Source organism: Salvelinus sp. IW2-2015, linkage group LG15 (genome assembly GCF_002910315.2).
Source record: "Salvelinus sp. IW2-2015 linkage group LG15, ASM291031v2, whole genome shotgun sequence".
Taxonomy (NCBI): Eukaryota; Metazoa; Chordata; class Actinopteri; order Salmoniformes; family Salmonidae; genus Salvelinus; species Salvelinus sp. IW2-2015.
In genome coordinates this window covers 58,161,599-58,173,721 of record NC_036855.1, presented here as the reverse complement: position 1 = coordinate 58,173,721, position 12,123 = coordinate 58,161,599, and the positions used below count along the sequence as shown (strand labels likewise).

Sequence of the window (12,123 nt, the reverse complement as noted above, 5' to 3'; positions counted from 1 at the left end):
CCACACAAGAGAGAGATGTCCTCCCATCTTCCTTCTGCAAATCCCCCATTCTTCTCTGTCCCTTCCTCTCTTCCTCTCAAAGTCCCCTCCTCTGCAAACGTCCTCCCATCTTCCTTTCTGCAAAACGTCGCTCCATCTTCCTTCTGCAACACGTCCTCCCATCTTCCTTCTGCAAACGTCCCTCCCAATTTTCCTTCTGCAAAAACGTCCCTCCATCTTCCTTCTGCTGCCAAAACGTCCCTCCCATCTTCCTTCTTGCAACATACTTCTGTAACTTTCACAGATTTCGTCTCTCTCTTCTCTCCACGTCTCCCTCCCCCTCTCTACTCATCGACACCTCACCCCCCTCTCTTCTCTCTCTCTGCCCAGAGGGATATACTCGACTGTGTTTCCTTGGCCAAAGTTAAACTGTTACCAGTATGTCACCTAGAAGACCGTCACATACCCTTCCAGCAGATGGCCTCTCATCTTGGCAATGTCCATACCATCCCTGTCCTGCATACACCCCTGTCTGTATACATCGCTGTCTGATACATCCGCGTGTCGCATACAATCCCTGTCTGCATACATCCCTGTCTGCACTACATCCCTGTTCATAATCCTGTCTGCATACATCCCTGTTGCATACATCCCTGTGCTGTATACATCCCTGTCTGCATACTTCCCTGTCTGCATACAGTCCTGTCGCATACATCCCTGTCTGCATACATCCCGGTCTGCATACATCCCTGTCTGCATTACATCCCTGTCTGTATAACATCCCTGTCGTAAACATCCTTGTCTGCATACATTCCCTGTCTGCATACATTCCCTGTCTGGCATACATCCTGTCTCATACATCCTGTCTCATTACATCCCTGTCTGCATACATTCCTGTCTGTATCATCCCTGTCTGCATACATCCCTGTCTGCATACAATTCCCTGTCTGTATACATCCCTGTCTTGTATACATCCCTGTCTGCATACATCCCTGTCCTGCAGTACACCCTGTCTGCATACATCCTGTCTGCATACATCCCTGTCTGTCATAATCCCTGTCGCATAAACATTCCCTGTCTTATAAACATCCCTGTCTGCATACATCCTGTCTGTATACATTCCCTGTTCTGTCATACATCCCTGTCTGCATATACATTCCCTCTCTGTAGCGACCTGTAGCGCCTCCCTGCCCCCCTATGCTCTAATGAACTGTAAGGAGCCCTGTGAAATCTGGTCAGAGGCGCAGAGGGAGAAGGGAACAGCTAACTGGGCAGATAAATGTGGCGTGTTGTGTTGTTTGGCTCTGCTTCCTCTCTCTCCTCTGTCCTGGTTTCACTCATTGAGCTGAGGCCCCAGTCTCCTGTGTCCTCTCCTCTCTTGGTAAATGGGAAGGAAGCCTGGTCCACTGCCAACGAGCAAGAACAGAGCAGTTCCACACATAAAGCAGAGTTTCTGTCAGAACATAGGCCCAGACCAACAGTTTAACAGTCCACAACGCTTACTGTAGCAATGATGCCCTTCTACCGCTGCACCATTCTGTCCTGCTCACTTCAAATCTTGCAGGCTAATCCCAAAGCGAGAGCCTCACATGCAGAGCTCCTCAACCTACCCTCACTGCTAATGTGACAACGTAGAACCACACCCGTTCTCCATCCAAGCCTCTGGTAGGACAGGGCCAATGTGATGACTGGGCGAGTTTGTCCATTGGCTGCTGTTGCAGTGGTCAGCTGGTTTCTCTCTAGGCTGGAGGCCCTGGAGACAGAACAGAAACAGCTGTGCTCTTCCATGACACAGATCAGATGGGCAAACAACTGGACCATGGCTAACATGCCACTGTCCTCCCAAAGCTGCAGGGGATATGCTGTATGGAGCTTCTTGTCGGATTATGCACTAACTACTACTAGAAATCAGAGTGGATTCTCCAGGCCTGGATCCCTTTGTTACCACAACACTAACACACACTGACCTAAAGGCCAATCACATTGTCTGTCTGTCTTTCTAGCATGCTAGCTAGAGAGACCAGCCACATGTCTGGCCACTTCATCTAACACTGCTTGACCTTAGCACAGCAGTACAGTGGGCGCTAATGGTGGAAACTGTCAGGTGTCCAGCTACAGCCTCTAACTACACCATGTAGTGGAACTGTCAGGTGTCTAGCTCACTCTCTAACTACACATGTAGTGGAACTGTCCTGGCGTCTAGCTACAGCCTCTAACTAACCATGTATGGAACTGTCTGGCGTCTAGCTACAGCCTCTAACTACACCATGTATGGAACTGTCTGGCATCTAGCTACAGCCCTAACTACACCATGTAGTGGAACTGTCTGGCGTCTAGCTAACAGCCTCTAACTACACCATGTAGTGGAACTGTCTGGCGTCTAGCTACAGCCTCTAACTACACCATGTAGTGAACTGTCTGGCGTCTAGCTACAGCCTCTAACTACACCATGTAGTGGAACTGTCTGGCGTCTAGCTACAGCCTCTAACTACAACCATGTAGTGGAACTGTCGGTGTCTGCTACAGTATCTAACTACAACATGTGTGGAACTGTCTGGTGTCCTAAGCTACAGGCCTCTAACTAACACCATGTAGTGGAACTGTCAGGTGTCTAGCTAGCAGCCTCTAACTACACCATGTAGTGGAACTGTCTGGCGTCTATCCAGCCTCTAACTAACATGTAGTGGAACTGTCTGGCGTCTAGCTACAGCCTCTAACGATCACCTGTAATGAACTGTCGGCGTCTAGTTACAGCCTCTAACTACACCATGTAGTAGAACTGTCTGGCGTCTAGCTACAGCCTCTAACTACACATGTAAGTGAACTGTCAGTGTCTAGCTACAGTCCGACTACACCTGTAGTGGAACTGTCATGGTGTCTAGCTACAGTCCTCGAACTACAACCACTGTAGTGGAACTGGTCCGGCTCTAGCTACAGCCTCTAACTAACACATGTAGTGGAACTGTCTGGTGTCTAGTTACAGTCTCTAACTACACATGTAGTGGAACTGTCAAGGTGTCTAGCTACAGTCTCTAACTACACCATGTAGTGGAAACTGTCAGGTGTCTAGTTACAGCCTCTAACTACACCATGTAGTGGAACTGTCTGGTGTCTATGTACAGTCTCTAACTACACCATGTAGTGGAACTGTCAGGTGTCTAGCTACAGCCTCTAACTACACCATGAAGTGGAACTGTCTGGCGTCTAGCTACAGCCTCTAAACAAGAGAGCAACAGGGAGCGACAGGGAGCGACAGGGAGAAACAGGGAGAAACAGGGAGCGACAGGGAGAAACAGGAGCGAGGGGAAACAGGGAGAGCGGAGCGACAGGGAGAAACAGGGAGCGACAGGGAGAAACAGGAGAGAACAAAGAGCGACAGGGAGAGACAGGAGACACAGGGAGCGACAGGGAGAAACATTGACGCAGGGAGAAACAACGGGAGCGACAGGGAGAAACAGAGAGCAACAAAGGAGAAACATGGAGAAACAGGAGAAATAGGGAGCGACAGGGAGAAAACAGGGAGCGACAGGGAGAAACAGGGAGCGAGCAGGGAGAAACAGGGAGCGACAGGGAGAAACAGCGAGCCTATGGAAGCAGCATCCAAGACAGGCCGTGCTTAATTACTGGAGCACACAGAAAGATAAATGGGAAAACCATACTTAAATATTTATTGCAATTTATAGTGCTAATTGTTCCTCCAGGCAGACAGAGAGTGGGGAAATGGTGAGAGGATTCTGAGAGACGTGGGATGGGGCAGGAGGCTGTGGCCCATAGGAAGGCGGCAGCAAGGTGTGGCATGGTGGCTGAGAATGGCCCTGCTCCACATGCTGATCTGTGGTGAGTCCCAGTGGGCCAACCTGTTAATAAGCCTAATATTATTGGCAGCAAGCGGAGCACCTCTAAAGCAGGAGAGCAGACTAGACTGAGCGCTGAGCTGGATGGCTGTCTGCTCCCCTCTAGTTCAACAGGAATTCTGCATCCACAGCAATAGTCATGCAGCCAGCCAGTCCACATCAATAGCACAGCAGTTTGGTGGTTGTTATCTATCTGGAGCCCACATTTGACACCAGTCTCCTGTCCCTATTGATCCCTTCAGGTATGGGACAGTCTCTAGATTTTTCAAACACCCACGCAAATATACAATGTCTCAGTGCTCACATTACAGTAAGCAGACTCTCGCTCACACACACATACAGTGGGTATCCAGAGACACTGGTTGGCTCTGCTGATTCTGACCTGAACAACTCCCTCACCCCTCTCTCTCAGTCTCTCTCTATTTCTCACGAGCACTCCCTCGCTCTCTGATGATGGATGTGGGGGTCTCTACAGCCCCTGCCACCCTCTCCAGGGGTCTCCTCCTCTGTCCCTCTCCACAGATGGTGGGCAATGTGGCCGCCTGGCAACAAGGCTCATTATCGCCCACACTGGGCCCATGGAGAGGCTGGGGCACACTGGAGGTGGGCAGGGAGCTGGAGCTAGGAGCTGGGTAGGGCTTCGTCAACTGCCAGGGCCTTCCCATCCCCACACAGGGGAGCCTGGGACTCGCTCTCATGCAGCCCTGAGCACTGCAGCTCACAGGAGTTGAAGGTAGGTGGAAACCTGCATCAATCTGCCCTCATTTAGGGCTGAAACTGAGCTTAACTGTACTGTACTGACTGGCAAATACACATCTAAAGAAGTCTAATATTTTCAATGCTTTGGGTGTCCAAATGAAGTCCGGTTGGTTTCATTTGCATTGTGAAGATTCCTAACTCTCCTCTGGGTACAGATATACTGTTCTCCTTACATGTTGATCTCTTGCTGCTTATCCAGTTACCCAGTGATATTCCCATCCATTCTGATCAACGTTACTCACCTTCTCCTGGTACTGCCGACGGGAGGAGTCCAGAGACTGGATGAGTGCGGTGGCGTGACCCACGAACATGGCATAGCAGGTGGCGCCCACGATCATGCTGAGGATGGTGAGCCACACGTCCGTCATGCCCACAGGAGGGTACATGCCGTACCCGATACACAGCATGTGGCTCATGGCTTTGAACAGGGCGTAGGAGTACTGCTGTCCCCATGTGTCGTTCTGGATGGGGGGAGAGAGGAAGAGAAAAGGTGGCAGAGGGAAGAGAGGGATATGGTGATATGGGGTACTGTTCACACTCTGCCAGATGTCTGGAGGGAAAGGTCAGCAAGCACTAAGACCAGAGTCCTTCTTACTTTCATCATCATCATAATCATCATCAACGTCGTTATCACCATCGTCAACGTCGTTATCACCATCGTCATCGTCAACGTCATTATCATCATTATCATCATCCACGTCATTCTCATCCTCATCCTCATCATCATCATCAACGTCGTTATCATCATCCTAATCATCCTCATCCTCATAGTCATCATAGTAATCGTCATCGTTATCATGTAAGAGGGCAGCCACAGATGTCCTCTTCATCATGCCTCAATAGGAACATCAACACTTGGCTACACCAACATACACTCTCCTATATGTAAGTACTCAGGGGAGAACTGCCTTAGCTGGGCCTTTTCTGCTTGGAGCAGAAACTAAACACAACCATGAGAGTGACTGAATGGATGGAGCCCGAGACACAAGAGGCCTGCAAGGCAAAAAGTAGGTCAGCTATTTAGAAAAATGTGATTTTTCATTTCTTGCTTCCCGTTTGTGGATAAATTGCCCTTTTTTCCTTTAGATCCCGTGGTGGTCCAAGCGGAATCAATATCTGCTCTCTCCCGAGGTGACATGTCCAAATTGCTTTCAAACTCATTTCCACAGGGGTAAAACCTGAGAGATAGGAAAGTTATTAGTGCCTCCTAAAAAGGTATAAAACGGATGACCCAATAAGATAATGGGCCAGCTACTGTAAGGAAAGACAAGAGCCACAGCACCACTACCCTCTAATCCTTATCAGGCCCAATCTACTCTTGGCTAGAAGAAGACGTGACAATACCAACAGCTACAGTTCAATTATATTTCTCCCTGTACTGTTCCACATTCAAATGAAAAGTCATGCAATTAAATTAGCCAGTGTTTACTGGGTGAAACAAAACAAAACACATTTAGATTTTAATGAGAGAGTGCAGTTTTTCAGTGATAGAATCACAATCCATATGTCATAGTTTTTCATAATGGTGTTGTGTAATGCAGAGCAGGAGTTTAGGTCAAAGCGATCCCTCCCTGACAGTAGACAGCTTGCCATGCCAAAGGTGTTTGCTAGGCTAATGTTTCCACTGACTGACTACTGGCCTGTCTGTCTTTAATTACCTAATTAGAATTTGATGTAATTGTTTTTTATTCACAGATCCCAGATTAATCCTCTTTGAGGGCTGGGAGCTGTTTGCCTGTCTGCCGTGAGCTCTACAACAAATCCTCATCATAAATCATCTCTCTCTGTCAAAAGGCCCTATTCGTTTGGAACATGGCAGGTTATACTGTGCGTCCGTGTGCCGCGGTTGATTCAGGGTCACACCTCAGGTGTCGCAGGGTCTGGTTATATAACCACAAAGAAAACTTAATTACAGAGGAGAGGGCGGTCATTATGAGACAGGGCTTTCCAGCGTCTCTCTCTCTCCTCTCTCTCCTCTCTCTTTCCCCCCCCCCCCCCCCTCCCCCGAGACGTGGACCTGCAGCAGTGCAGCTAACAATGTGATGAAATTAAAGAACAGCATGAGTGCTCGCTGGGAAATTGTCAATACTTGACCAATATTGGATAAGAGCTTTCTGTCCTCTGAAAGTCATTATTTCATACGAGGCCAAGCTCACCGCCTAGCTCTCATTTTCAGAATATAGAAAACCAAACCATACAGAGCTGGTGGAGAGAGCTCCAAATAACTGAAGAAAAAGCAGCAAATTGAATAAATGTGGGCGAATAAAGGAGAAAGGAAAAAAAAACGTTGGATTTAGGCGGGAAAATGGACAGATATGCAAGGCAGCCATTTCCCATGATGCTACAGGCTTCGTACAGTAATTACAGCGACAGAGAGATGAGATAACAGGGAGGGACTAATCTGATTTAAACAGACTTGGGCTCCATCTGAAGTGGCACCCTATTCCACACAGTGTACATTTGACCAGAACCCAGTAGTGCACTTCCTAGATATTAGGGTGCCATTTTGGATGCTCAACTAGTATAGGAGCACAGCAAAGCACTACTTACCACCATTTTGTTTTTGGACACCCAGCAGTCCTGGGGGAAGTCCTGCAGCATGGGAACCAGGAACTGCAGGCATCCGTCCCAGTGGCATAGCAGCAGCATCATACCAATCAGGTTGACGATACGCACCATGGCACTGGCCAGGTCATAGGTCATATGGAAGATCTGAAGAGCAGGACAGGTAGAGGAAAGGACTGTGTTAGGACATAGGTCATACGGAGGATCTAGAGAGCAGAATACAATACAATATATTATTGTCCATTTTGTGAGAAACAAAAATGTGCTTTCTGTTTATCGCAAACCGTCACACATACACGCAGAGAGGCACAGGGTCAGCCACAGAGCAGCGCCCCTGGATGGAGAGCAGAACAGGAGGAGGAGAAACATTGTGTTAGAGCACGACGACATGTGTAGGCTGGCTGGCAGACAAAGCCCGGGCCTGAACTGTTTTGGATTACAAAGACCCTTTTCTCCAGGGGTGTTGTCGGTTTACTTGGTTCCCTAACCCTTTGGTCGATACTTTTTATAGTCAAGGTGAAGGCCAAGCAGTGGATATCCTATATGCAACACGTGGGCTGAGCCAGACCACGTTGAGTCTGAATCTGAGCATACGTTCTAGTCCGAGGCCACAGTGTTCTCCATCACACATGCAGGACCCTAGCCTCAACGTACATCATCTTTGATGTGCTTTTTACAGACGGTGACATGAGTGGTCTGTAGAGGATGGTCAGGATGGTCATGTGAGCATGGCTTGGCCTATGGGGGAGGCTTTATTGAATCACTCTAATCAACCCCTTAGGTAAGCACATTAATACAAAGTGGATGGAGGGATGGGCAGGTGTGTGTATGCATCCCTGCAGACTGAGTGTGTGCAGCACGGGCGAGCTTTGTTAATCCTAATGATAAATAGACTCATAAGCAGCTACAGGACGCCTACTCTACGCTGGTGTGGATTTTAATGGCTTCAACAATTTAAAGCCACTTAATCCCATTGAGGGCCGCGGTGTGCAATGTTAACTGCTGTTCTCCTTATTAAAAGCCACTCAGCGCCGTTTAAAAGCTTAAGGCTGAGAGAGGGATCGCTCTCATCTTTGTTGGCAAATGGTGGGAAGAGGGGAGAAGAGAAGACAGCCACACACTGCCACAGCCACACACAGGCAGTCGCTCTCCACCATTCCTCCTGACCCAGGCTAGATGTCTCCGGTTGCCTCCTAAAGCCCAGTGCTTGTTGATCTGACGCTTCGTTGTTTCTATCAGAGTGGCTGTGTGGAAACAACAGACAGGGACCAGGGACTAGTACTGAGACAGGCTGTGTGACGGGCCTCTATGGGATCGTGTGGACTCTGGGCCATCACATCAGATCACCTCCGTCAGAGGGGCCAGCCGGAAAGGGGAGAGCAAAAAACGTCCCCAAGAAGACTTGCTTCTGCTGGGTAAAGAGGGAAGCGTCAGGCTGCCAGGCTCCAGGGTGAGTGCATGGTGGAGACATTACAGCTACAGCTCTGGGCTCTTGTCCAAAGTGTTTAGTCCGGTGCGTATTTACATCATCTGAGCCGAGTCATTCACCCGGCTGCGTCCTTCTCACGTAATCTACCAACCCACTCGCTTCTTCTTCTTCACCTCCTCTCCCTCTCTCCTCTCCACAGCTGTGCTCCACTCCAAACACAAGGAGGAGATATTGGTTTTTAAAGAGCCCACTCGCTTTCCAAACACAATAATGGTTATGGTAGCTGATACGAGGCAATATATTGTGATGTTGATTCTCCAGCTGGAACTAAATGACATTCCATAACATTAAAGAGCTGTCAAAATCCCCATGTGTGTCAAATTAATAAATCATAAACTACCCAATCCAGCCTCACACATGAGATTGAGATTATTTCATTTGTAAAAGTGTGAGCTCTCCGATACAGTGGATGTGTTTGTAATGTATTTAAATGTAGACATTGCCTGCCCATTAAAAATGGATGATATAAAACATACATTGTTCAAGCCCACAGGATCTCGGTCAAACAGCAAAACATTGAATGAATTATCCGTTCACATTTCCCGTCCGAGCATCTTATGTCATTTACATGCCGATATTACAATAGTCATGGAGCTAGTCAACATGAAGTGTCAAGCTGATAGAGCAGGTCGCTTATTCTATATATATTGCTCTATTTGAATAGGGCAGCTACATAGGTGAGATGCTAATACCTGTCCAAGACTACTAGTACTCTACAAAGAAAACACTACTGTCAAATCTTTGTACCTGTAGAAGTTCCATCCCACTCGGCACACACTGGTTGAATCAATGTTCTTTTCACGTCATTTCAATGAAATGACGTTGAACCAACGTGGAATAGACGTTGAATAGACGTTTGTGCCCAGTGGGATGTGCCCTTAAAATACTTTTTGAACTTCTGTACTGAATGGAGAATAAAGCTCTCCTGACTTGTTCAGAATAATGCAATGCAAATCTCCAGATAGTACTGGCAAATGAGACAGAGAAAGAGAGCAGTGGCTTTAAATAGTGCATTTCAGTGGGGGGTGGTGATTCCTAGCTATATATCTTCCTAGCCTATATCTTCTCTCAGCCTTAACTCAATTACCCCCAAAATATTCCCATTCCCACTAAATGGAGGAAAAAACTATTCCAATATAGAGTTATTTAAGCTTATTATTTATTATGAGGCTAAAGAAGGAGGAGAAGTCATGTATCTCTCTCTCTCAAATCATTTAATACGTTCACATATCTCTTTTCAGCTGAATTCCTGGTGATTTGACAGTCTTTTACTAAAAACTGTAATTGCCAAGTATTAATTAGACATTTACAGGGGAGGGGCTGGGGCTGTACACACCATACACTCACTGTCATTTGCTTTTAAAGTCATTTGGGGCTGCTGGCATGTCACAACACGCAGCTTAGCCACACACAGACGCGCACACGCACACGCGCACACACACACACACACACACACACTGCATTGTAGAGTACAGCACATTAAAGGGATGATGGATGGCTGGCCTCTTTGTTTTAATTGATAGGGACATACAATAAGCCTGGCTGTGCATGACTATCTGGCTAAACAACAGAGCCATGAATGATGAGGGCCCCCCAGACAATCTACAAAGGTATCTTAAGTGCAGGGGTTCGTTGGCAGCCATGTTACTCTAACACCTAACCTCATCAGTGCTCTCAATGGAGAGAGCTATGGACTAGCTCTACTCTGTTTGAAACCAAGGCTTTTACCACCTAGGTGACCTTCAATTTCCCTTACATTTTTACGGTTAATAGCTAGGGAATGTTTTCAACAGAACTAATGTCATATCGAACTGCTATGTGTCTGTGTTGTGGTCAAGATTACTTCTAATGCACATTGCATTACACAATAATTAATACAAAACTATACAGTTTCATATATTCACATGTACATCATCGTTGTCTTCTACACAAATCGTAAATGTGGAAGGATCATTTGCGTTTTGTTTATTTTAGATTTAAAGAAAGTTCAATTGTCCGAGACATTACAGTGAAAAAACAAGGACCCAGTCCAGAAAGACAGACATGCCCAGACAAGACATCCACTTGATCAATAGGGAGACACCTGATCGTGTCAGGAAGCTATCTGGGACACACAGGCAGTCACAGCTGCAGAGTCATCTCAGACAGATGGAGGGAGAGAAGAGTGTGGTCCAGGTGAGAGAGAGAGAAAGAGAATAGCTGCATACGTCTGTGGGTGAGACACAGCCAATGTAATGCTATGCTGCGGCATCTGGTGTTTGCCGTCCAGGCTGCTAATGATGATGAATGCCTGGCATCATGTGTCTCCACCAAGTCCAAGAAGAATCTCTCATTCCTGTTGTTTCACTGATGCCACTGTCATATTGCCACCCACCCCCCTTTTCTGATTTTAGTTCAACATTGGGCTGGAATTCAGTATAAAAGGACAACATGGGCTGCACAGTAAAACACCCTGACAAAATGCCAGACCCTCATCCACACTGTAATGGTAGACAAGGGAGTTGTGTAGATAAAGAAATGGGGGTGACAGAGAGAAAGAACCACATGGGGCACTCTTTCATCAGCTGTCTATACAAGCCTTGGCCTGGAGGGCTTTTGAGGAAGCCAGAGAATGCTTTCATTCAGCTTCCTACCGAGAAGCATCGATGGGTGTGTGCCGGATTACACATTTTAATGTAGAAGTCTTCTAAGGGGCCCTGCTGCGGGTATTAATATCACACAAGGCACATTCACAGACAGTCTTGAGGACCTGTCACTCTTGCTGGCAAGCCTCATTGTGCACTCAATAATAACCCATTAAACCTTTTCTTCTTTCTTATCAGTGAAACAGCAGTCCTTGGTCAAGGTACGGGTCACCAAGTGGCGGACTGATTGGCTGATTTGCGTTATTTGCATATTCTGTGTGTGCAGATTTATTGGGTGGAAAATGAATGGAAGTGCGCTCCCTCCCTCCCTCGCGGCGTGCCTGCATGCCTGGCAACCACGTGGCTCACTCTTATCAAAGCACCTTGGGATTTCTTTCTGTGGGCATATTCGGATCAATCCCCCCCCCTCCTCCCCCCCTTACCGTCCTGCACACAGCACCAGTTGGAGGCAAGAAAAGCCATCCCATCTTAACAATCCCAGAATGCCAATATTAATAGAGATGGCTCCGTGCCTCCATGCACTAAACAGACACAGATGGTAGTGGCCTCCAAAAGCTCCTGACACCCAAGTCAAAACACTGCGGAATTGCTCTGCCATGTTGAAACCAATCACCGCCGCCCACGTAATGTTATTCTTTTTTAACCTCTAAGGTCGGAAAAGTATTTAAGGATGTTCTTTTCTCTCTTTCTGCTAAACTGAAGTTGGCAGCTTACGTGCTGACTGAGATAAAAAATGCAAATTCTGGGGCTTGATGCTTTGGCTTTTGTAATTCTTTACACAATTAGGCGTTGACAATTTAGCGTTTAACTATTTCCTCATCACGGCCCCGCA

At 47.3% G+C, this 12,123-nt stretch overlaps 1 pseudogene; it reads right to left on the bottom strand.

The window, feature by feature from the left end:
* LOC139028874 (potassium/sodium hyperpolarization-activated cyclic nucleotide-gated channel 2-like) overlaps positions 1-12,123 on the bottom strand; it is a 109,083-nt pseudogene that overhangs the window by 42,964 nt on the left and 53,996 nt on the right.